The 25450-nt window shown below is 41.4% G+C and overlaps 1 non-coding gene across 1 annotated transcript; it reads right to left on the bottom strand.

Annotated features, from left to right (window-relative positions):
• Positions 1-24996: 24996 nt before the first annotated feature.
• LOC120102098 (small nucleolar RNA U13) lies at positions 24997-25098 on the bottom strand. Its single transcript, XR_015685175.1, has one exon. It is a non-coding gene; the product is annotated as a small nucleolar RNA U13 (small nucleolar RNA).
• Between the last annotated feature and the right edge of the window lie 352 nt (positions 25099-25450).

The following is a 25450-nucleotide window of genomic DNA, read 5'->3' as shown; positions in this document are numbered from 1 at the left end:
AGTAAATGACAGAAAGCATGGGTGTCCCAAGATAGTGCCTGAGACATGAAAGATAAAAGACTGTCATTAATGAGAACGCAAGTCATTAGTAAGGGTGAAGGTGGTAAAGTCATTGAGTGCTGTATTGAGTGTTCAGAGAGACGCCAGGCAGGGTCATTGTCCTCATGGGGCTTGCTCACGTGGGGACTGACAGTCTTCAAAGGTCACTGAATCTGGCTGGGATTGGAAATGTGGCCTGACTAGGAAGGAGGTTGGAATGAAGAGGGAGGGGACAGGGGAAGAGACCTGTCCAGGGATAGTGTTGGGGAAAAACTTCTCTGGGGACATGAGTCTGATTTGAGATCCATGGGATGACTATAAGTTGGCTGACCACTGAAACACTGCATTCTGGTTGCTCTCAGTGAAGATGATGTGGGATGATGGATGTTTTTCCTGTAGGTCCTTAGAAGGCTGTGCTACTATGGTCAGACTCCTTCCTGTGTCCAGCCTACTGTCTGCACCACCCCATGTTGCATGGGTGAGGGGACTGGGAGGCTGAGAAACCAGCTTAAGCTTCCAACCAGGCCCTGGTCAGAAGGCTCTCCCTTCTTCAGAACTGGCCATACCTACATAGCAGTGGACCTCATGGCCACTTGGGCAAACTTTTCTAGATTCTAAGTAGCTTTCTTCAACATTTTTACATTATTATTATTATTATTAGTATTATTAGTATTACTATTACTATTACTATTTTAAAAGCATGGTGGCACTTTGAAAATATGATGACTATTTTGACTTATCTTTCAAAAACACACTTAGTTTAAAAGGTGGCTCCTGGTACTAGAGTTACTTTGGACCCCTTCGTGGCTGTGCTTTGACTCATTGCTGAAATGTTTGTTTTCCTGGGGCAGTTTGCTTTCAATCAATTTGACTAGGATAAGATTTGTTCATTCTGCCCCACTCCGCCATCCCTGCACTGGCACTGATTCAACAGGGATGGTTAGCCAGCAATCTTCAAGGATTCTACGGCCCCCATCTCTGCAGTGCTAGGATTATGGGCACACACTACCATGTCTGGCTGATCTGTGGGATCTGGGGATCTGAACTTGGCTCTCATGTTTGTGATACAAGTGTTCTACCAACCATTTTCTCAGCTGTCTGTTTTGAACCAACCATGTGGCAGGCACCAGGCCTGGTTTTGGAAAGCAACACTCTACCTCCTAGTCTCTAGTGAGAGTATCAGAATATAATGAAAGGAACAATGAAGTGATGACCAACATCCTGTGTGGGAAAAGTGCAGTGGGGGCTGCAGGGAGGGCTGTGGGAATGGAGATGCTGTCCTTTGCTTTGCAGAAGCATTTTAATTCTCTGCAACCACACCTGTAATTCCTGCGCAATTCCTTGTCTAGGCCTGAACCCTGAAGTGTTTGCTTTGCTTTAGTGGTTTCAAAATTTTGAGTCTTTACTTTAAGGTATTTGATCTAATTTGAATAGATTTTTGTGCAGGGGTAGGAAGGGTATCCAGCATCATTCTTCTACATGTGGGTCCAGCGTTTCCATCACTATTTGATAAAAAGGATGCTTTCTTTTCTCCCATGCATGTTTTCTCTCTTTTTTGATTCATATGTTGTTTCCCCAGTGTATACTTTTTGACACCTTTTGTCAGAGATTAAGTGGCTATAACTGTGGGTTGATTTCTGAGTTCTTTGTTCTATTCTTCTGATCTACATGTCTATTTTTGTGTCAGCTCTATGCTGTTTTATTACTATGGATCTGTTGTATAATTTGAGATCAAGCCCCAGCATTTCTCTTTATGCTTAAGATTATTTGATTGTTAAGGATCTTTTGTACTTCTGTATGGATTTTAGGATTTTAAAAACTTTTAAGAATTGATTCTTTATGAATTTTACATCATGCACCCAAATCCCACTTACCTCCTCCTCCCTCCTTATCCACCCTCCACTTTTGCACTCCCCTTAAAGAAGAACAAAACAAAGCCAAAATAATACCCCTTTCCCCAACAGCTTCTCCTGCAAATGTTCATTGCAGTGAGTCATTGGTTTGATCAAGGTCTCTGGCTTCTACTATACTATCAATACTGGATGGCTTTTGGATATCCCATTGTTGCACTGTGTAGTGGAGACCCTGAAGTTTCAGTTCTGCAGGACTGGACCTTTCAAGCAATCCAGCAGTTCATAATTGGGGTAGATATTGGGGTGGGACATCTGAAAGCCCTATAGCTTGGGTGGTGGCTGAGTTGGTCACCTGTCAGCTCCCCTGCACCGATGCCACTAGGTCCAGGTTTTCTGCTCTGCCAAGGAGAGGGGAAGGACCAGCACTCCTGTCTATAGCAGATGGCAAGGGACAGGGTAAGCTCGCTTGCTGCCATGCCCTTGGGGTTGGCTCACCCTCACTGCCACCCCCAGGGTGAGTACTACTGGGCTGTTCAGATGAGGTTGGGGGCTACTCTCCTGAGTGCTACAGTTGGCAAGGGGATATCACATGTTCCCCTGTGGTAACATGGGCTTCAAACATCAACAGAGCCCCCAGCCCAGTGGAGTGGCTTGGAGGTTTCAGCCTGTATGGCTATCCAGTTAGGAAGAGGCAGGCATAGCCCAGCATAACCAGCATTTTTATGAGGGTTCTGGGGCTCTAACTTAGTTCCTCACTTCTGCAAGGCAGGCAGGCAGGTAGGCAGGCACTTTACCAACTGAGCCACCTTCCCAACCCTTCCTCTTTTTCCTAATTATATTCTTTAAATTTCTCTCTCCTCTCTTATTGTTTAGTTAAGACTTCCAGCACCGGGGTTGGGGATTTAGCTCAGTGGTAGAGCGCTTGCCTAGGAAGCGCAAGGCTCTGGGTTCGGTCCCCAGCTCCGAAAAAAAGAAAAAGGAAAAAAAAAAAAAGACTTCCAGCACCATATCGGGTACAAGGGGCCACCTTGCTTGATTCCTGATTTTAGAGGAAATGATTTTAGTTTTAGCCCACTTAGTATAGTGTTGGGTATGGGTCTGTAGCTATGCTGAAGTATGTTGGGGTATGTTGCTTCTGTTTCTATTTTCTTCACAGTTGTTGATATGAGCTTTGTCAAAGGCCTTCTCTGCATTGTTCACAGGCTCATTTGGTTTATGTCATTCAGCTTGTCTGTGTCTTAGTTGGGGTTGATATTGCTGTGATGAAACACCATGAGCAAAGAAACTTAGGGAGCACAGGGCTTGTTCAGCTTATACTTCCCTAGCACTGTTTATCATTGAAGGAATTCAGCACAGGAACTCAGACAGCGCAAGAACTTGGAGGCAGGAGTTGATGCAGAAGCCATGGAGGGGGGCTGATTATTGGCTTACTTCTTTTTTTTTAATTTCTTTTTTTTTATATCTTTATTAACTTGACTATTTCTTCTTTACATTTAGATTGTTATTCCCCTTCCCGGTTTCCGGGCCAATATCCCCCTACCCCCTCCCTCTCCCCTTCTATATGGGTGTTCCCCTCGCCATCCTCCCCCCATTAACACCCTCCCCCCAACAATCACATTCACTAGGTGTTCAGCCTTGGCAGGACCCAGGGCTTCCCCTTCCACTGGTGCTCTTACTAGGATATTCATTGCTACCTATGAGGTCAGAGTCCAGGGTCAGTCCATGTATAGTCTTTAGGTAGTGGCTTAGTCCCTGGAAGCTCTGGTTGCTTGGCATTGTTGTACATATGGGGTCTCGAGCCCCTTCAAGCTCTTCCAGTCCTTTCTCTGATTCCTTCAACGGGGGTCCTGTTCTCAGTTCAGTGGTTTGCTGCTGGCATTCGCCTCTGTATTTGCTGTATTCTGGCTGTGTCTCTCAGGAGAGATCTACATCCGGCTCCTGTCGGCCTGCACTTCTTTGCTTCATCCATCTTGTCTAGTTTGGTTGCTGTGTATGTATGGGCCACATGTAGGGCAGGCTCTGAATGGTTGTTCTTTCTGCCTCTGTTCTAAACTTTGCCTCCCTATTCCCTCCCAAGGGTATTCTTGTTCCCCTTTTAAAGAAGGAGTGAAGCATTCGCATTTTGGTCATCCTTCTTAAGTTTCATGTGTTCTGTGCATCTAGGGTAATTCAAGCATTTGGGCTACTATCCACTTAACAATGAGTGCATACCATGTGTGTTTTTCTGTGATTGGGTTACCTCACTCAAGATGATATTTTCCAGTTCCATCCATTTGCCTAAGAATTTCCTCGTCATTGTTTTTGATAGCTGAGTAATATTCCATTGTGTAGATGTACCACATTTTCTATATCCATTCCTCTGTTGAAGGGCATCTGGGTTCTTTCCAGCTTCTGGCTATTATAAATAAGGCTGCTATGAACATAGTGGAGCATGTGTCTTTGTTATATGTTGGGGCATCTTTTGGGTATATGCCCAAGAGAGGTATATCTGGGTCCTCAGGTAGTTCAATATCCAATTTTCTGAGGAACCTCCAGACTGATTTCCAGAATGGTTGTACCAGTGTGCAATCCCACCAACAATGGAGGAGTGTTCCTCTTTCTCCGCATCCTCGTATTGGCTTACTTCTTATGGCTTGCTCAGTTTGCTTTCTTAACGAACCTAGGACCACCAGATCAGGAATCTTACCACCCACAGTGGGTTGTCAATCACTAATTAAGAAAGTGACCTACAGCTGGATCTTACAGAGGAACTTTCTAAGTATGGCCCTCTACTTTAGATGAGTCTAGAGTGTATCAAATTGATATAAAAATAGCCAGGGCAATTATATTTACTGTTTTATTTTGTATGTCCATACAGCCTGGTGCTCCTAGAATAAATCTAAGTTGATCATGAGGTATAATGTTCTTAATGCATCTTTGCATTTGATTTGTAAGAATTTTATTGGGATTTTTTGTCTGTCTCTGTTCACCAGAGAAATTAGGCTATGGTTGATTACTTTTGTTGCTGTATTCAGCTTTAGTTTTGGGGTAAATTTGGCTTTGTAGAATGGCTTTAGTAGCATTCCTTTCCTTTCTATTTTATGTGACAGTTTAGAGGGCATTGATGTTAACTCTGGTAGTATTTGTCAGTGAACCCGTCTGGTCCAGGTATCTTTGTTGGGAGACTTTATTATTGCTTCAGTCTCACTCTGATTTTGACATGCGTCTACTTTCCTTTTGCTGTGATAAAACACTCTGACCAAAGAGAGTTAAGAGAAAAGGTCCCAGAGTTCCCAACGAGGGTGAAAGCAGAACCCCAGTTTCTAGAACTGTGCAGAGCAACGACTTGGCTTCTGGGAAATTATAACAGGGCCCTGGGATGGCATGGCTGATAGACCCATGGGGCCATCTCTCTTACCACCGTGAGGTCTGTTTTGTATCTTCCCAGGTAGAATGCTGTCATAGGGAGAGCAGGGGAAACAGGAAATAGAAAGAGGACCAGAATGGGAGAAGCACAGGACGACCAGCAATAAGGGGTCCTCGAGGGAAATAGCAGGACTGGGGAAGTGGGGTGGTGAAAGCTGTGTGATCACCTGGTCTGAGACAGGTGTGTTAGTTACTCCTCCATTGCTGTGATGAGACACCGTGACCAAGGGAACTTCTAGTAGAATGTTTATTTGGGCTTATAGTTCCAGAAAGAGAAGAGTCCATCATCGTCATGGTAGAGAAGCATGGCAACAGGCAGGCATGGCGACTGGAGCAACTAAGAGCTCACATCTCAAGTCACCAGCAGGAAATAGGGAGCCAACAGGGAGTGCCCCAAGTCTTCAGATTTTCAAAGCCTGGTCCCTATAGGGAGAATTTTGGTTTCTTTAAAAAAAAAACACAGAAATATGGGAATGTTTTTAATTAATTAATTAATTAATTAATCAACATCCCAAATGTTGCCCCATCTCCTGCAGAGGTATCCCCTTGCAGAGGTCCTCCCCCACCCCCTTCACCTGAGAGGCAAGAGGGCAGATCCCCCAGTCGCCCCCGCCCCCCCGCCCCATCACTTGTTCATCAAGTCTACAGGATTAGGAGCACCTTCTTTCACTGAGGCTAAACGTGGCAGTTTTCTTCTACATGTATGTTGGGGGCCCCAGACCAGCCCATGTATGCTCCTTGATTGGTAGCTCTGTCTCTGGGAGCTCTCAGGTTAGTTGACATTGTTGGTCTTCCACTGGGATTGACATCTCCTTGAGGGTCTTCAATCCTTCCCCTAACTTCCACAGGGTTCCCCAACCTCTGTCCCATGTTTGTGGGTATCTGCAACTGTCTCAGTCAGCTGCTGGGTAGAGCCTCTCAGAGAGCTGCTATGCTAGGTTCCTGTCTGCAAGCACAACATAGCATCATTAACCGTGTGAGAAAATGATGCCTACTCATGGGATGGGTCTCAAAATGGTTGGTCTCTGGACTACCATCCCTTCAGTCTCTGCTCCAGCTTTGTCTCTGCGTTTCCTTTAGACAGGACCAAGTTGGGGTCTTAAGTGGGGCTGTGTCCCTATCTCTTCACTGGGAGCCATGTCTAACTACTGGGGATGGTCTCTTCAGGTTCCGTATCCCAGCTGTTGGGCATTTCTGCTAAGGTCACCTGCATTGAGCCCTAGGAGCCTTGTTCATCCTGGGTCTCTGGAACTTTCTAGAGAATCTCCCCATCCGCCACCCATGGCAACTGTGTATTCCCATTTACTCTCCTGTCCCTCTGGGAATCTTTTCTATCTTTCCCCATACCTGATTATGACCCCCTCCCATTCTCCTCTCCATCCCCTCACCCACCCAGATCCCTCCTTTCCTCTGCCTCCCATGACTATTTTGTTCCCCCTTCTAAGTAGGATTCAAGCATTCTCACTTGGGACTTCCTTCTTGTTTAACTTCTTTGGGTGTGGGCTGTATCACGGGTATTCTGTATTAGTGAGCACATACTATGCATGTCCTTTTTGGACTTGGTTACCTTACTCAGGATGATATTTTTTAGTTCTATCTATTTGCTCGCAAAATTCATGAAGTCATTGTTTTTAATAGCTGAACAGTCCTCCGTTGTGTAAATGTACCAAATTTTCTGTATCCATTCTTTGGTTGAGGGACATCTGGGTGACTTCCAGTATCTGGCTATTATGAATAAAATTGCTATGAATATAGTGGAGTCCTTTTGGCATGGTGAAACTTCTTTTGGGTATATGTCTAAGAGAGATATAGCTGGGTCTTCAGGTAGAACTATTTCCAATTTTCTGAGAAAAAAACAAGTTGATTTGCAGAGTGGTTTTTACAAGTTTGCAATCTCACCAGCAATGGAGGAGTATTCCTCTTTTTCCACATGCTTGCCAACATGTGCTGTCACCTGAGTTTTTGATCTTAGTCATTCTTATTGGTGTAAGGTAGAACATTAGGATAGTTTTGATTTGCATTTCCCAGATGATTAAGGGTGTTGAACATTTCTTGGTGATTCAAGATTCCTCTGTTGAGAATTCACTGTTTAGTTATGTACCCCACTTTTGGATTGGTTTATTTTGTTTTTTTGGAGTCTAACTTCTTCAGTTTTTCATATATTTTGGATATTAGCCCTCTGTACGCTGGTCAGTGAGGATCTTTCCCCAATCTGTAGGCTGTTGTTTTGTTCTATTGACAGTGTCCTTTGCCTTACTGAAGATTTTCAGTTTCCTGATGTCCCATTTATTATTTTTTTTAAAAATCACTTTTATTGACTTATTTTATTTGATTTTGTAAATTTACATTTCAAATGTTATCTGTTTTCCCAGTTTCCCGTCCATAACCCCCCTATCCTCTCCTCCTCCTGCTTTTTCTATGAGGGTGTTTCCCCACAAAAGCAAACACCCCTTCCAGCCTCCCCACTCTGACATTCCCGTATACTGGAGGGTCCAGCCTTGGCAGGACCAAGGACTTCTCCTTCCATTGGTGCCCAGCAAGGCCATCTTCTGCTACATATGCAGCTGGAGCCATGGTTCAGTCCATGTGTACACTGTGGATGGTGGTTTAGTCCCTAGGAGCTCTGGTTGATTGGTATTGTTCTTATGGGGTTGTAAGCCCCTTCAACTCCTTCAGTCCTTTCTCTAATTCCTCCAACAGGGACCCCATTCTCAGATCTCAATGGTTGGCTGCTAGCATTCGCATCTGTGTTTGTCACACTCTGGCTGAGGCTCTCAGGAGACAGCTATATCAGGTTCCTGTCAGCATACACTTCTTGGCATCAGCAATATTGTCTGGGTGTATGTATATGGGCTGGATCCCCAGCTGGGGCAGGTTCTGAATAGCCATTCCTCAGTCTCTGCTCCAAACTTTGTCTCCATATCTCCTCCTATGAATATTTTTGTTCCCTTTTAAGAAGGACTGAAGCATCCACACTTTGGTTGTCCTTCTTCTTGAGCTTCATGGGGTCTGTGGATTGTATCTTGGGTACTTTCAGCTTTTGGGCCACTATCCACTTATCAGTAAGTGCATACCATGTGTAGTTTTTTTTGTGATTGGGTTACCTCACTCAGGATATTTTCTAGTTCCATCCATTTGTCTATGAATTTCATGAAGTCATTGTTTTTGATAGCTGAATAATATTCCATTGTGTAGATGTACCACATTTTCTGTATTCATTCCTCTGTTGAAGGGCATCTGGGTTCTTTCCAGCTTTTGCCTATTATGAATAAGGCTGTTATGAACATAGAGGGGCATGTGTCTTTGTTGTATGTTGGAGCATCTTTTGGGTATATGCCCAGAAGAGGTATAGTTGGGTCCTCAGATAGTGCAATGTCCAATTTCCTGAGGAACCTTCATACTGATTTCCGGAGTGGTTGTACCAGTTTGCAATTCCACCAAAAATGGAGGAGTGTTCCTCTTTCTCTACATCCTCACTAGCATCTGTTGTCACCTGAGTTTTTGATCTTAGCCATTCTGACTGGTGTGAGGTGGAATCTCAGGGTTGTTTTGATTTGCATTTCCCTGATGACTAAGGATGTTGAGCATTTCTTTGGGTACCTCTCAGCCATTCAATATTCCTTAGCTAAGAGTTTTTCTTTAGTTCTGTACCCCATTTTTAATAGGGTTATTTGGCTTTCTGGAGTTTAACTTAAGTTCTCTGTATATATTGGATATTAGCCCTCTGTCAGATGTAGGATTGGTAAAGATCTTTTCCCGATCTGTTGGTTGCTGTTTTGTCCTAATAACAGTGTCCTTTGCCTTATAGAAGCTTTGCAGTATTTTATGAGGCCCCTTTTGTTGATTCTTGATCTTAGAGCATAAGTCATTGGTGTTTTGTTCAGGAATTTTCCCCAGTGCCCATGTGATTGAGACTCTTCCCCACTTTTTCTTTTATTAGTTTGAGTGTATCTGGTTTGATGTGGAGGTTCTTGATTCACTAGGACTTAAGCTTTGTACAAGTCGATAAGAACTGATCGATTTGCATTCTTCTACATGCTGGCCTCCAGTTGAACCAGCACCATTTGTTGAAAATGCTATCTCTTTCCAATGAATGACTTTAACTTAATTTATATATCATTGGGGGGCAATACAGAGAATTTTGCCTTTCTGAATCTGGCTAATTTTGATCACTACAATAACTTCCACCATTTTCCCTGAAATACCATGAGTTTAGCTTTTGTTACATGGTGCAAATTGCCTGTTTGTTTTATCCTGTCCTGAGCATTGGCATCTCTGTGCTCTCCACTTCTTACCTATTGCAAACAGAAGCACATCTCTCTTATAGTTAGAAAAGTATGAGAATGACGTGGGTTACCTGTGGGTTCTTACTTCTTTTTCTTCCTATGACTATCCTGGTGTCAGGATCAAAGGTGTTCTAACAGAAAAGTCTTGTTGTCTTGTGCAGCCTGCTCACTGGAACCTTAGAATCTCCTTTGGGTAATATTTGAAGTAACATTCAATAATTTGGATAATCTTTATTCTGTCTCTGGAAGCAACTGGATGGAGGTGCCACAAGCTAGCTGGTCCCTAAAATAATGCTAATAAACACCTGCCTGCAATAGCATAGGTTGCTGGAAGAGGGCAGTATTAATCTTTATGAGAGCCTTATGGAGAAATGTGCAGACATTCAATATCTGCCCCTGTTTCTTGCTATTTAAAAAATATAAAGTTCAATGACATTATATCCTAATAAAGTCATGCCAATAGGTGCGGAGGATAAGTTCATCAAAGTAAGATTTCCAAATTTTAAGAAGTGTGCACATCTTAGTCAATGGTAGATGTTGACACATATGCTCTATCTACTTCTCTAGTCGTCTGTCATTGCTTATCTCCCCACAGTGCTGCCTGCGCATGCACTAATCTGAGCAGCTTTAATGGTTTGTGATTATCAGAGATGAGAGGATGTAACTTGCTACACTTTGCATTTCTCTAATTTTAACCATCCATTTATTTTCATATGTTTACTACAGGTTTATATAATTTACCAAAAGTGTTGTGTCTAAATTGTCAGCATACATTTCCGTATTTTCCCCATATTAATCTGTGTTGACTGGCTAGAAATGAAGGGCATCAACACACCTGACTTAGATATCTAGAAATCTCTTCTAATATGTTTAACTGAACCTCTGCTTTCTGATGTAGAAGAACTGGGCTATCTGATAAACAATTCTCATTGGAACACTAAGACTCTGTGAATGCTGCCTATTGACCTTGTCAAAATTAGGCACCTATCAAAGATGAAGAGCTCTTCTTTTATTCCATAGCTGGTGGGGCAAATCAGAGAAAAAGGTGTCATGTTCAAGGTTACAGATGGAATTGTATGGGCTGCATCATTATAATAGTTAGATTTCTTCTGCTACAGAGGCATCCTGTGGTATTATAAATAAATCTGTTTTATTTAAACCATTTTTAAGATTTTAATTTTATTTATGTGTATGTCTATATCAGTGTGCTCCCTCAAAAGCCAAAAGACAGTGTCAAATCCCCTTCAGTTTACAGATGGTTATGGACCATTCAACGTGGATGCTGGGAACTGAAGTCTAGTTTTCTGCAAGAGCAGCAGGCAAACCTAACCATTGAGCTTCTCGTCTGCCTCACCACTGCATTCAAAACACAAACCACACATGGCTATGTATTAATGCTTTTCTTAAACAAGAAAGCAGTCTAACAGAAACAAAGGCTAGTTTTCCCATTTGCATGATTTTAGCAGCTAAAACTAAGAGGATGGCCTGACCAACCGCTGTACAAAGGGAACAAAACATACAACAACAAATTTCTTAGCAAGAACACTTTGTACACCAAGAAATGAATCAGGTGAATATGTGAAGAAATCAGAAGGCAAAGCTGTTTTACAATCAATATTTCAAAGCATCATCTTAAACTTTAGATTATTTAAAAAGAAGGGCTTTTTTTGTTGCTGATGTTGTTGATTTATTTTGTTTTAGTCCTGAGTTTGTAGTGTCTTTGAGTCACAGCAGAAAGGTTTTCTACACACACACATCCCAATTATTTCACACATGCCATCTGGCCCATATGATTTCTTCTATCCATTCTCTCGTCATTCTCTTAAATCTTCTCTTCAAACACTTCAAAGTCAATTTATTTTCTCTGGGCCTGATCTCAAGCTGTCATTGTGGGACCCTTATTTGCCACTTTACTGATTGGAGCAGTATTTTCCTTCTATCTGTTGTTGTTGTTATCGATTTTTCCATTTATTAGTTTATTCCCACAATTGTTGGACTAATTTTCTCAAACTCATGAGCATCTCGCTGGGAGGGAAATACTCTCAAGTCACAATGGAACAGGTGTACACACTCAACTTCAACTGCTTGGCCAACTGATCACTTGTGTGGTTGTTCAATACATATTAGTGTGAAGTCAACCTAGAAACAGCGCATGCGCCCGTCTGTGTAGACACATTTTTTTTAAATGTAGGAGTCTCAATCTTCTTGTCTGTACAGTGGAGACAGTGTCAATCCAACCTTCATCGAGTTGCTGCTGAGACTGGATGACAGTGTAGGAAACTGACTTTTCTGAAAACAGGAGGATGGGATCTCATTCCCTAGTGGTGCAGGGCACTGAGTGATGACTTTTTTTAAAAAACAGATTCCAATCAGAACCTGAACAAGTTGGTCATTAGCCAAGGACGACATTCTAAGACCTTTGAACATAGACACTGGCAGATTAAAGCTCTTGTCATCTTAGAATGCTTTAGGGTAAGTTGGTGCTGCTTTGTTCATGGAAAAGAGGCTAAACCCCTGGGAGGCCAGTTCAATATCAAAGACAGATGAATAAGCCTCTTATTCCCCCACAGAGCTAAGGAGTTCTGAGACAATCCCCATTAGTGGTTTAGTGTGTCTGAGGCAGGGCTACAGGGGTAGCGTGGACAGTTCATGTATCTGTGTTTCCACAGTCTGTAATTCTCATCCCATGCTCAAAGTAAAACTTTCATTTGTCCTCATCCCAAACTGCACCTTGGTACCTAAAACCTTTCTCTGAGAAAAGCACATTTCGTTTTCAAATATAGCTGGGAGCAAAAGTTCAAGTTTCTTCAAGGGACAGAAATCTAGAATTCATACCTTTATGTCTCAAACACTGGCTTTATGGAGTTTTGAGTCACAAAATCCTTGGTTCAAGTTCTGTCTCTCAGGTGTATTGTTTCTTTCCCTCTCTCAACTGCACTCGAGGATGTAGAGGCTCACATATCTGAAAGCATGTAGTAAAGACAGGAGGGTAATGAGGGGGTGTGCAAATGTTGCAAGGAGGAATGTCACGAGTGCACATGTGGTATTTGGGCAGGATGCAAATTAGCGAACTCAGAATCCTGGATTTGCAGGTGGACCTGTCTTCCGATGGCAAAGACATCTACGTGAAAATGACCATGTCTGTGAAAGCTTTTGTGTCTATGTGAGTATGTGTCACTTGGATTTAGGGGGTAGAGTGCTTCATAGCAATTTTTAGTAGTCATGTAAATCTCAGATTGTATAACCTCTGCCCTCAGTTTTCTAATCTGTAAATGAGGAGATCCTATGATACCTAAAACCTCAAGCTTTAAAGTATTCTATTGAAAACATGGCCTATTAAGGCACTTTCAAAGGAGTGTTGTGTGCAATGTGTGTGTGTGTGTGTGTTTGCATATGGGCACTATGGGTATACAGTTTCATGAATTCGCTCACTTGAATTTGTGAAGGTCAGAGGTCAGCATCATGAGTGTGTCTCAGCCACTTGTCACATTATTTTTTGAGACAGAGTTTCTCACCAAATCCGGATCTCATAAACTTGGGATAGACTTGCTGGAGAAGTAAATTGTAGCTTTAAAGTTCTTAATTTAAAACAGAGAGAGGTAAATGAGCAAGTCAAGAGACTGTGCGAAAGAATTTCTGGAGACAGGAGTAGAATTTCAGTGAGAGCACTAGCTCAGAAGGTGTGAGACCCTGGTTTCAGTCATAAGCACCTAAGGGGGTGGGTGTACAATCGTGTGGTAGTTACTTAATCTCTCTATGCCCTGGGCTTCTCACTCTGAAAGACGTGTGATTTATCTCTTACCACTATTGTAATAATTAAATGGACTAAACCATGTGCAATGCTTTAAAAGCCCAGTAATGATTTATATCACAAAACTTCACTACTATTTTAATTATTATTAGAATGTAGCCTAGCTCCCCTGTGTTACATTCATACAACCCAGCATGGTTCAACTTTGATTTGAGTACATTCTGAACCCCGAGCCTTCATCATGGATGTAGACTAAGCTATGATATTTTTTTTTCCTCAAACACTTGACTGGGAGCTATTGACTATGTCCTAACCCTGTGAGCGGACACTTGACCATGAGTGAAACCTTGCACTAAGATTGGGTATTGCCCCTCCTCAATCACTTCCCATGTGCTGCTGCTCCAGAAGAAGGTATATGTAAAAAAATAGGGATAAGGTGCCAGAACAAGTCCACGAATCTATAGCTGTCTCTCTCCTACCATAGCCTAAGCCACGCTGGACAGATGTGAAACAAGTGGACACAGTGAGGCAAGGCTACTCAATTTCCAGGGGATGCCAGCTTCCATGGCAGCTGTGACAGCCAGTGTCCTGATGCCATATGTTCTTGTTACAGGTTAGTCTCCTGTGACTTTATCCTACTCCCTGTGGGATGCCAGAGCACACCTGAAGGACACTTCTAGACCCCCCTCTTCTCTCAGTAGTCTACTCAACTGTTATCATCACCCTAGCATTAATCCTAACTGCAAGTTGGTGTGTGGCATTCTTCATTCCTAAAATATGAGATGTTGCAGGGTGTGGGCTATGTGTAGGATGAGATTGTCACCGAGTAGATAAAGTAGAAAGACAGCTAGAAGAGACATCAGGATACATTTTATAACATTTTTTTATGCACAGAGTCAGTGAAGCCCTGAGAGTATGCACTAAGCCACTACGTGAATGTGGGAGAACCTCAGTTACCCAGCTACACGTGTACAAAGTGTTTATTGACACATGAACTAGGCATTGAAGGGTTTCACGAAGGGTGAGAGATAACTCCAGTCAGATCTTTGCCATGTCTCCTCAATAGTCTGTACAGATGAAGATTATCCTGTCTGATGAGAGTGAGGATCAAAGACAGACAGGCCCAGGTGGGCGTGGCCTTCCTGCTTTTTCTTCCTTGGAAGCAGTTGAAGCTTTTATGGTCTACTTGCCCCTTAGCCCGCACACTTATATTCAGTGCCTGACATCACCTGTTAGACTACAGAAATCTTAGTCTCCCTGGAGAGATCAAGGACCTTGGTGACACCCACCTGTTCCCCTATTTCACCCTTTTTAGGGAGGCTGCAACTTGTGAGTCTCTTCCATATTTCCCTGCATCCTGATGTGAACAGGAAATGACTGATGTTCATAGTGGCAGTATGATTCATTCAGGTCACGTAGCGAGTTATGGGCAGGGCCAGGAATTGATCCCATAGCTCTGGAGCTCCTAGACATATTATTTTAGTATGGTGGTTTGAATGATAAATGCCCCACATAGTCTCTGACATTTTAATAATTGTTCCTCTCTCGGAATTGTTTGGGAATACTTAAGCGATGTGTCTTATGAAGGAACTGTGCTACTGTGGTAGGGCTCTGAAACTCCAAAGACTCAAGGCACTCCTCACGGTGTTTGAGATATGAGCTCTCAGCTTCTCCGGTCAACATGTCTGCCCTCTGTTGCAGTAGGTGATTAAAATTAACAAAGATCAAATCACCTTATTGGCAGCAGCGCAAGTTCCTTACTACCCACCCCAAAGTTCTTAGTTCCTGAATGAAACACACACACACACACACACACACACACACACACACACACACACACACACACACACACCCTTATATTTAATGTCTGAATCAGTTCAATGGCTGGGCTAACTCAGTCTCTCCTCCAATATTGCTGAATTATTAATTTCTAAAACCTATGTTCTATCCTGGCCTCCCCAGACCCAGTTGGGGGGCTGCCTGGGGCCGTTTGGTATGCTCTCTCTTTCTGCGATTTTCAGGCCTGGTCTTTTTGCTTTCCTGGCATGATGGTTCTTTTTTTCTCTTGATCCCCTTGTCTGCAAATCCTAAAGTCCTGCCTCTGTCTCCCTGCCCAGCCATTGGCTGCTGACAACTTTATTTACCAATCAGAGTCAGCTGAGCTCAGGAACCCTCAGAGTCTCACATACAAATTCTTGTGTAATTTTAGGAACCCAAATAACATAATGTAAGAATTAGACCAAATTCACATTTGCCCCTTTTCATCCACTAAAAAGGCCTTTCCTCTCAGAAACACAATGATCATACTTTTAACAGTTATGCAAACTATCAGGTATGATATATACTACAAACTTCTAGTTGATCAATTTTGTCAATTTAGGTACATTACTCTAGCATCTATCTTAACTTATAGATTTTATAATTTTATAGCTGAATTATGTTTTGATTTTCAACTTGCATTAGCATCTGAAAACCGTACTTTCAAATCTATATCATCTTCCTCAGTGTTAAACAACTTAAGTTTAACTATGAGACTTCAATTCCATCAGAGATCTGAGAATGAATTGAATATTATGAATTGAATATATAGGAAGCATAAAAACATAGCTTCCAAAACTTAAATAATTTGTAGAGACAGCTGACTACGTGGACCTTCTTCTATTCCTCAAAAATATTGGAGCATCTGTCTTCAGCTTTCTGGCCCAGAACCATCTGACAGACGTTAAGTGAAGCAGGAATTATGAAGGATTAGTTGACCCTGTCCTGGCAGAGCTAAGCTGTCGAATATCCCACATCCTGTGTCCTTTCCTGGATAGTATTTTTTTTGTCTGTAGATGAATTAGGGCAATTGTTGTCCAGTGGATTCCCTGTTACAACTGGAACAACTCTATATGAAGGTTATGATGCTCAGTATATTCTTTGAACCATGAAGGGGTACTGTCAGAAGCAGACATGTCTCTTAGTCAAAAATCTAGTAATAGTGAAATGATTATAAATGCCATATTTTGTGGATTTCTGATGCTTTTGAAATATACCTATCTATATAAAATATAGATGTACTGTTAAACCTTGACTACTCTTAGCTGTTTTTATTTGAATAATATTGAAAAAATTTACCATAATTAAATCAGAATCTAATATAACCATGAGTTTACTATCTGGCCCTTAACTTGCATTACTTAATCATCCTAAACAATTTGTAATGTCAGCTATTAGAAGGACTACATCTAAGCCTTGTGTTCTTTTTTTCTCCATCTTTATTAAATTGGGTATTTCTTATTTACATTTCGATTGTATTCTCTTTCCCAGTTTCCAGGCCAACATCCCCTTAATCCCTCCCCTTCCCCTTCTATATGGGTGTTCCCCTCCCCATCCTCCCCCCATATCGCCCTCCCCCCAACAATCACGTTCACTGGGGGTTCAGTCTTGTAAGCCTTGTATTCTTGAATGAATTGTATATTAATTTCAAATTTTGTATCAATAAATTTATGACAATGAAAACCTTAAATCTGTATCAATATATGAATTCTGTACTAATGTAAGAAATTATCACTTCAATTTTACATCAATTATAAAGATTTCTACCAATGTAAGATTGTGGATATACAATGTTATATTTAAAAATTAATTAGTAATCCATTCTATATATCTAATTTTTTTCTAATTTCTTATAATATTACTCTGTCTCCCTTCAACTGCCTTCCTTTTACCTAAGATAAAAAGGATGGAGAACATGAAAGGAAAAACAGAAATCCCCAAGTCTAAACTCTTTATTTAGTTTCTTCCCTGTTCAAAATTATGACCATTTCTGTTATCCCTTAAAATAACAACCTATTTATAATTTATAAAATAACCATAACCAGACACCCAAACCCAAGGGATTGGGGTGACGACTCTCTACAATTTCTTTCTGTTGACTTGGGGTGATACATTTTTTAATGGGTGAGCAGTGGTAGAAAAATTAGAAAAGTTGGTTAGACTTAAGAAAGCTAGCTTGAGTATCGGTTATCCAGTTTCTGTATGCTTAGAAGGTTCAGGGCTTGACTGAAGTTCCGACTGGATCTGTCTAAAAGGCTGGATGAAGTGAGGTCATCAGGAATCATCAGATATTCCTGAAGCTGTTTTAGAAGTAAGTGTCTGGAAACAGCATCAAGAGGCAGGGAGTGGAACAGCAGGTCATTTCAGCGTCCCTGAAGATAAATCTTGTCAGAGCTATACATTCTGCAGTATATGACTCTTACAACCAATTTTAGTACTATTAAGATATTCATATGGATTGTGCAAGGTGTACAGATCAGTTAAGGATGAAGTTTTGCTCCTTGTATGAGCAGGTGAATGACAACTATCCTTTATATGAGTTAATTGATTAATAACCAATTGTGATTAATTTTTGTTCATGCCATTGGAAGGATGGCAAGATGAATCTTAAGTATTTCATAACCAACAAGTTTATTGTCTAATTTTAGCTGAAGTTTTGGCTGCAGACATTTTTATATCTGAGTCAGTTACAGGACTATTCCCCTATGGAGCAATCAGCAGATCATGTCTGATCTCAAATTTTTCCTTTCTGTCTTTAGCCAAGATCCAGGGCGGCCTTCTATCATATCTGATTCATATTACTTTGAAAGGGGTCCAAAGCCATTTTTTCTTTCCTATTAAAACAAATACAGAGCCTCTCTCCAAAAATAGCATGTCCTTGACCCAGCAACCCAAAAAATCATCAAAGGTATAGATTGGTTCAAATTTGCAGTCTCTCTTTTTTTCATTAGGCCTGTTCTATCTTGACCTCTCTCACACAGGGTTTTTAATACCATAACCACCAAACTTATAACCACACACATTTTGTTAATTAAAACAATTCAAATCAATGAAAGCATTCTAAATGATTATTGTCCATTAAGACAGCAGTGTTCCAAACACCAATGGCTTATGTTCTAAGATCAAGAATCGACAAATGGGATCTCATAAAACTGCAAAGCTTCTGTAAGGCAAAGGACACTGTTGTTAGGACAAAACGGCAACCAACAGATTGCGAAAAGATCTTTATCAATTCTACAACTGATAGAGGGCTTATATCCAAAATATACAAAGAACTCACAAAGTTAGACTGCAGGGAGACAAATAACCCTATTAAAAATGGGGTTCAGAGCTAAACAAAGAATTCACAGATGAGGAATACCGAATGGCTGAGAAGCACGTAAAGAAATATTCAACATCTTTAGTCATAAGGGAGATGCAAATCAAAACAACCCTGAGATTCCACCTCGCACCAGTCAGAATGGCTAAGATCAAAAACTCCGGCAACAGCAAATACTGGCGAGGATGTGGAGAAGGAGGAACACTCCTCCATTGTTGGTGGGATTGCAGACTGGTACAACCATTCTGGAAATCAGTCTGGAGGTTCCTCAGAAAATTGGACATTGAACTGCCTGAGGACCCAGCTATACCTCTCTTGGGCATATACCCAAAAGATGCCCCAATATATAACAAAGACACATGCTCCACTATGTTCGCAGCAGCCTTATTTATAATAGACAGAAGCTGGAAAGAATCCAGATGCCCTTCAACAGAGGAATGGAATCAGAAAATGTGGTACATCTACACAATGGAATATTACTCAGCTGTCAAAAACAATGACTTTATGAAATTCATAGGCAAATGGATGGAACTGGAAAATATCATCCTGAGTGAGGTAACCCAATCACAGAAAAACACACATGGTATGCACTCATTGATAAGTGGCTATTAGCCCAAATGCTTGAATTACCCTAGATGCACAGAACACATGAAACTCAAGAAGGATGACCAAAATGTGAATGCTTCACTCCTTCTTTAAAAGGGGAACAAGAATACCCTTGGCAGGGAATAGGGAGGCAAAGTTTAGAACAGAGGCAGAAGGAACACCCATTCAGAGCCTGCCCCACATGTGGCCCATACATATACAACCACCAAACTAGATAAGATGGATGAAGCAAAGAAGTGCAGGCCAATAGGAACCAGATGTAGATCTCTCCTGAGAGACACAGCCAGAATACAGCAAATACATAGGCAAAAGCCAGCAGCAAACCACTGAACTGAGAACGGGACCCCCATTGAAGGAATCAGAGAAAGGACTGGAAGAGCTTGAAGGGGCTCGAGACCCCATATGAACAACAATGCCAACTAACCAGAGCTTCCAGGAACTAAGCCACTACCCAAAGACTATACATTGACTGACCCTGGACTCTGACCTCATAGGTAGCAATGAATAGCCTAGTAAGAGCACCAGTGGAAGGGGAAGCCCTTGGTCCTGCCAAGGCTGAACACCTAGTGAACGTGATTGTTGGGGGGAGGGCAGTAATGGGGGGAGGACAGGGAGGGGAACACCCATTGAGAAGGGGAGGGGGAGGGGCTAGGGGGATGTTGGCCTGGAAACGGGGAAAGGGAATAACATTTGAAATGTAAATAAGGAATATCCAATTTAATAAAAATGGAAGAAAAAAAAAAGACAGCAGTGTTCTTCACTCTCCCCTACCTTCTTCTTATAAGAATAATTTTTAATTGTGAGATCAAGGCCTAAATTTATTTATCTATGTATACTTAAATTCTTCTATAGAGATTAATATCTCTGTGGATATATATATATATATATATATATATATATATATTTTCTTTATATAACTTGAATTAACATCCTTTTCTATGTATTTAACTTTAATTAAATTATCTTTTAATTATTGTATAAGCCTATTTCTAGGCTATTAATTTGTCACACAGGCTAAGCAATCCCAGAATTTCATGAAGCCCACATTCAAGAATCCAGCTGCCTGCCCTGGCATAGACCTTTTAAATTTTCCGTTAAGACATTTTCCTCCTATTTACCCTTTAAAAACAATTAAATCCATTTTATTCATTTCTACCCGTGCTTCTTGAGTAGCTTGTTTCTTTCTACAGGAGGGCTCTCAGCATCTCTGAGGTTCAAACTCTTTAAGGCAGTTCAGAAGCCTTTCTTTTGTCCTAGTCCCAAACGCATGTGGCTTGGGAAAAGCCTGCAGCTTTGCTAAGAACCCAGTTTTTCCTACTTCCTAATCTTAAAGCATGGGAGGTATTTTCCACTTGAGATTCTCTAATTAATTTTTAATAGTGAGTTTGTGATCAATGTTGGGCACCATCTATTGCAGTAGGCAATTAATGCTGTTCAAATAGCCCTAGCAACAGTGGTGTGAGTTCCTCACTACCCACCCCAATGTTCTCAGTTCCCAAATGGAGGACACACAGACACACACACACACACAGATACACACAGACACACACACACAGACACACACACACAGACACACACACAGACACACAGACACACAGACACACACACACATACACACACACAGACACACACAGACACACACAGACACACACACACATACACACACAGAGAGAGAGAAAGAGAGAGAGAGAGAGAGAGAGAGAGAGACCTTATATTTAATGTGTCTTAATCACACACATATAATGGATGAAGCAAAAAGGCTTCTTTTATTCTTATTTTTCCTTCAGGACTTGTAAACCTCAGACAAAAGTGCTCTCTATAAAAAAAATTACCTAATAGCAATGAAAGCAATTTTTAGGTAGAAACATTACAACAGGATGATTGATCACTTGGTTTCTAAACACCCTTATGTTTTAGGAGTTGAGAGTAAGTTTAAAGCAATAGTTTATGTCATAAGTTGATAAGGTTTAATGAGTTACAGCAGAACTGTTCACATGCCTTTATATTAAGAGTCGTATTAACTAAATATTCCTTATCTGTTTTTTAGCTCTACAGGTTTATTATAAGTGTAGCAATCATTTTGTGTTATAAATTAAGGTTTTTGTCAAGAGAAAAATCATTTATCTTGTGTCTTAATATTTTGAAATCTTGCATAGATAAACTAGTCAATCATTTATTTTCTGTCCTTGCACCTACAATAAAGTGACCATTCCCAGTTTTTGACCTTTAGCTATCAAGATCAGTGGCTTCATTCCTAACCTAGAAGGGATGTTTTCCTCGATTGTAAATTCATTATAAGCCTATTTTCTTTTCCTGGTGCAATTAGCTTGTGAGACATAGAACTTTATTTGCAGCCTTTTATTTTGCAGGGGGCTTGAAATTAGTTGAATCAATTCAGGAGCTCTATAAAATCATTATCAGGAATTATAAAATCATTTTGTGGTAAACAGCATTATTAAATGAAATGATATCTTCACATTGACTCTGTAGGACATCGGCCCAGGAAATATTAGTCAATGTCAGATTTGTGAGCAATATAACATTAGTAGGGAAACCATATATATGCAGCAAGAGGCAATCTTGGTACAAAGTCTCTGGGATCCAGGCCTCTTCAGAGCACACCCATTGCAGCCATGCAAAATGGTGGGCCATCCCCATAAAACTCACTTTCCTTGCCTTAGCCTTCCCTGCATAGCTTCTGCCATGTATCCTTCTGGAAGAATAAGCACAAGTAAATGTTGGCCTACAAGGTGCCTTGGTCATAGTGTTTTATCACAGAAATATAGAAGTAAAAACACACTTGTCTCAGACCTTACAACTTCCATTGTTCCCAGTAAGTTCCACTTTCCTGTTCCTGCTGGCTTCTTCAGGTCAAGGTCCCTTAGATGCTGGCCTTCTGGCCTTTCTCCCACGATGGTCTTCAGTTTCAACTTTGTTTTCCCTGCCACTTCTACAGGAAAATTCTACACAGAGAGATGTAAATCAGACCTTGAGATGGTACAGGAGAGGAGCTAATAGGCTCTCCAACCTCTCCCTCGCAGGAGCCTTGCTATAAATTCCCAGAAGCCAATTCATTCTTCTGTACTGTCCAGAAAGTGGAGCTCTGTTCTCACCCACATGGGTATTTCAGTGCCTAGGGACCCCCACTAAGTTGCAGATCCACCATGATCTTTTTATCTGGTGAAGGCAGCCTTGTAGATGGAGATCATCTCGGGGTATCCAGGAGCCTGTGGGAGGTACACGGTAATATAGGAACTACATTTCACCCTCTAAGACTCTTGCTGGGATTCCAGAGTTTGGCTTGTGAATGATCCACACAAGATGAGGTGGGCCACCCCACAAAAGGATCTTATGCACTGGGGTAGCTGAATTCTGGCTGTTAATGTTTTTTGTTTTGGATAATTGGGGAAACTGAGTTCAGGGGATTGAATTTACTTGTGAGAGGCCACCAGAAAGTGAGGAGCCAAGCTGCACTGTGAGAAGTCAGTCTATTCCATAGCTGGTACTTATGGAGAGAGTAAAACATTATCTTGTCCTGACTCCATACTGTGCTGCTTAGACAATTTTCAGTACTCTATCCCCCAACAGCCACGACTGCCTTGGTGGCACATTTGTGATTTCTATGACACAGCCAATGGTCTAGATGTGCTGACCAAAGTAATTAATGTTTAAAGAAACAGCAGAGGAATAAGGCTAAAACTATTGTCATGTATTTGAAGTAACTCCTAGGATCTGCTAAGAACAGATGCAGCAACGTTATTCTGATCCCATTTAACATTTACATAATTGTGGTTTGTGCCATTAATTCCCATGCTATGTTCTCCACATCATGACAGCTGAACCCCATCAAACTGATCCAAAATAAATATGATCTGCATTAAGTTGTTCCGGTTAAGTGTTTGGTCACAGTTGTAAGAGAACATTTGATACAGAAAATTAGTATCAGAAGAGAGTGTCATCTGTAGTTTAGCACAGAATCTCAGAATCAGCCTTTGCAGAACTCAAGACAGAAACATATTGAAATCTTGAGTAAGTATCAATTGTATGATGAATTAACATATACATATCTTAGTACTCTAAACCCTACAAAAATGAAGCACATATCTATTGAATGCCTTTGCTGTAAGGTAGAATTACTAAGCAGTGTCTGTATTCTTAGCTCAGAATATAACTTTTGCTTTTTGCTCACTTTAGTTCTCTATATTATTAGGGGATTATTCATTTACATCTCAAATGCTGCCCCCACCAAGTCTCACCTTACAAAGCTCTTCCCTCCTCCCTCTCCTCTTCACCTCTGGGAAAGTGCTTCCCTTGGTACACCCCAACCATGGGCATCAAGTCTCTACAGGATTAGGCTCATTCTCCTCCAAGGAGGCCATACAAGCCAGCCCTCCGTCTGTTATATATGTGCAGGAGGCTTCTGACCAGCCCGTGTAGGCTCTCTGGTTGGCCACTCAGTCCCTGGTAACTCCCAGGGATCCAGGGTAGTTGAAACGGTTGGTCTTCCTGTGTGGTTGCCTTCCCCTTCACTTCCTTCAATCCTTGCTCCAACTCTTCCATAGGGATGCCTGACCTCTGTCCCATGGTTGGCTGTGGGTATCTGCATCTGTCTCAGTCAGTTGCTGGCACAGCTTCTCAGAGGACAGCCATACTAGGTTCCTGTCTGCAAGAACAGGATAGCACCATTAATAGTGTCAGAAATTGGTGCCCTCCCATGGGATGGATCCCAAGTTGGGCCAGTCACTAGATGGCCTTTCCTTCAGTCTCTGCTCTATTTGTGTCCCTGCATTTTTTTAAATACAGGAGTAATTTTGGGTTGAAAATTTTACAGATTGTTTGGTGTCCTCATCCTTCCACTAGTTTTTTTTTCCTGGCTACTGGAAGTGGTTGCTTCAGGTTTCATATCCCCATATTTGTGCATTTTGGCTAGGGTTACTCGCATTGAGTCCTGGGAGCTTCCCATATCTCAGGCCTCATGGACTTCCTAGGAATTCCCCCCAGCCCCACCCCTGGCACCTGCACATTTCCATCAATTCTACTGGCCCTCTGGGCTATTATCCTGTCTCTCCAAATACCTGATCCTGGCCCCCTCTTCCCCTCTCCCTCCATTGTCTCACCCAGGGTCCTCCATCCATCAACCTCCCATAACTGTTTTGTTCTCCCTTCTAGTTGGGATTGAAGCATCCTTACTTGGGACCTTCTTTCTTGTTTAACTTCTTTAGGTCTGTGGGGTGTATCATGGGTGTTCTGTACTTTTTGGATAATATCCATTCATCAGTGAGTACATACTATACATGTCCTTTTGGGGCCGGGTTACCTCACTCAGGATGATGTTTTCTAATTTTGTCCATTAGCTTGCAAAATTCATGATGTCCTTGTTTTTAATAGCTGAATAGTATTCCGTTATGTAAATTAGTCACATTTTTTGTATCCATTCTTCAGTTCAGGAACATCTGGTGTCTTGCAGGTTCTGGCTATTATGAGTAAGGTCATATATTATGGAGCAAGTGTCCTTGTGAGATGGCGGAACATCTTTTAGGTATATGCCCAGGAAACGTATAGCTGTGTCTTTGGGTAAAACTTATTTTCATTTTTCTGAGAAATCAGACTAATTTCCAGAGTGGTTGTACAAGTTTGCAATCCCACCTGCAATAGAGGAGTGTTCCCCCTTTTCCACATCCTTGTCAGCATGTGCTGTCTCTTGACATTTTGATCTTAGTCATTCTAATTGGTGTGAGATCAAATCGCAGGGTCACTTTGATTTACACTTCCCTGTTGACTAAGGATATTGAACATTTCTTTAAGTACTTCTCAGCCATTCAAGATTCTTTCATTGTCTTATTGGTATAGATAGAATTTCTTTCTTTTTTTAATAGTTGGACTGTTTATTTGTTAAAATTCACTATTACTTTCATTTTATATCAAACGAATAATGTATAGATGGCATAACATTTTTGATAGAGGAATATCTCACACAATGGTGTGAATGGCCAATCATCACATTTATGAGCCACAAATGATCAAGAACTCTGTATGTAAAAGGGGTTTCCAGATTTTGGGATAGCAGATGCAGAGATGTTCTGCTGTGTTGATCTCTGCAATCCTGAACTAAAAGGCCTTGGAAAAGACCTCTGCTTACTTAATATAAGCTTTCCTCTTGGCACATATACTGTCCCTTTTGAAGACAAAAAAATCCAAAGTAACTTTATTTTATTTTAATTAACTTGAGTATTTCTTATTTACATTTGGAATGTTATTCCCTTTCCCGGTTTCTGGGCAAACATCCCCCTAACCCCTTCCCCTCCCCCTCTACATGGGTGTTCCCCTCCCCACCCTCCCCCCATTGCCGCCCTCCCCCCAACAGTTACGTTCA

Source organism: Rattus norvegicus, chromosome 3, assembly GCF_021556685.1.
Source record: "Rattus norvegicus strain SHRSP/BbbUtx chromosome 3, alternate assembly SHRSP_T2T, whole genome shotgun sequence".
Classification (NCBI taxonomy): Eukaryota; Metazoa; Chordata; class Mammalia; order Rodentia; family Muridae; genus Rattus; species Rattus norvegicus.
The sequence above is the reverse complement of the archived record's forward strand: the minus strand, read 5'-3'. Positions and strand labels throughout refer to the sequence as shown.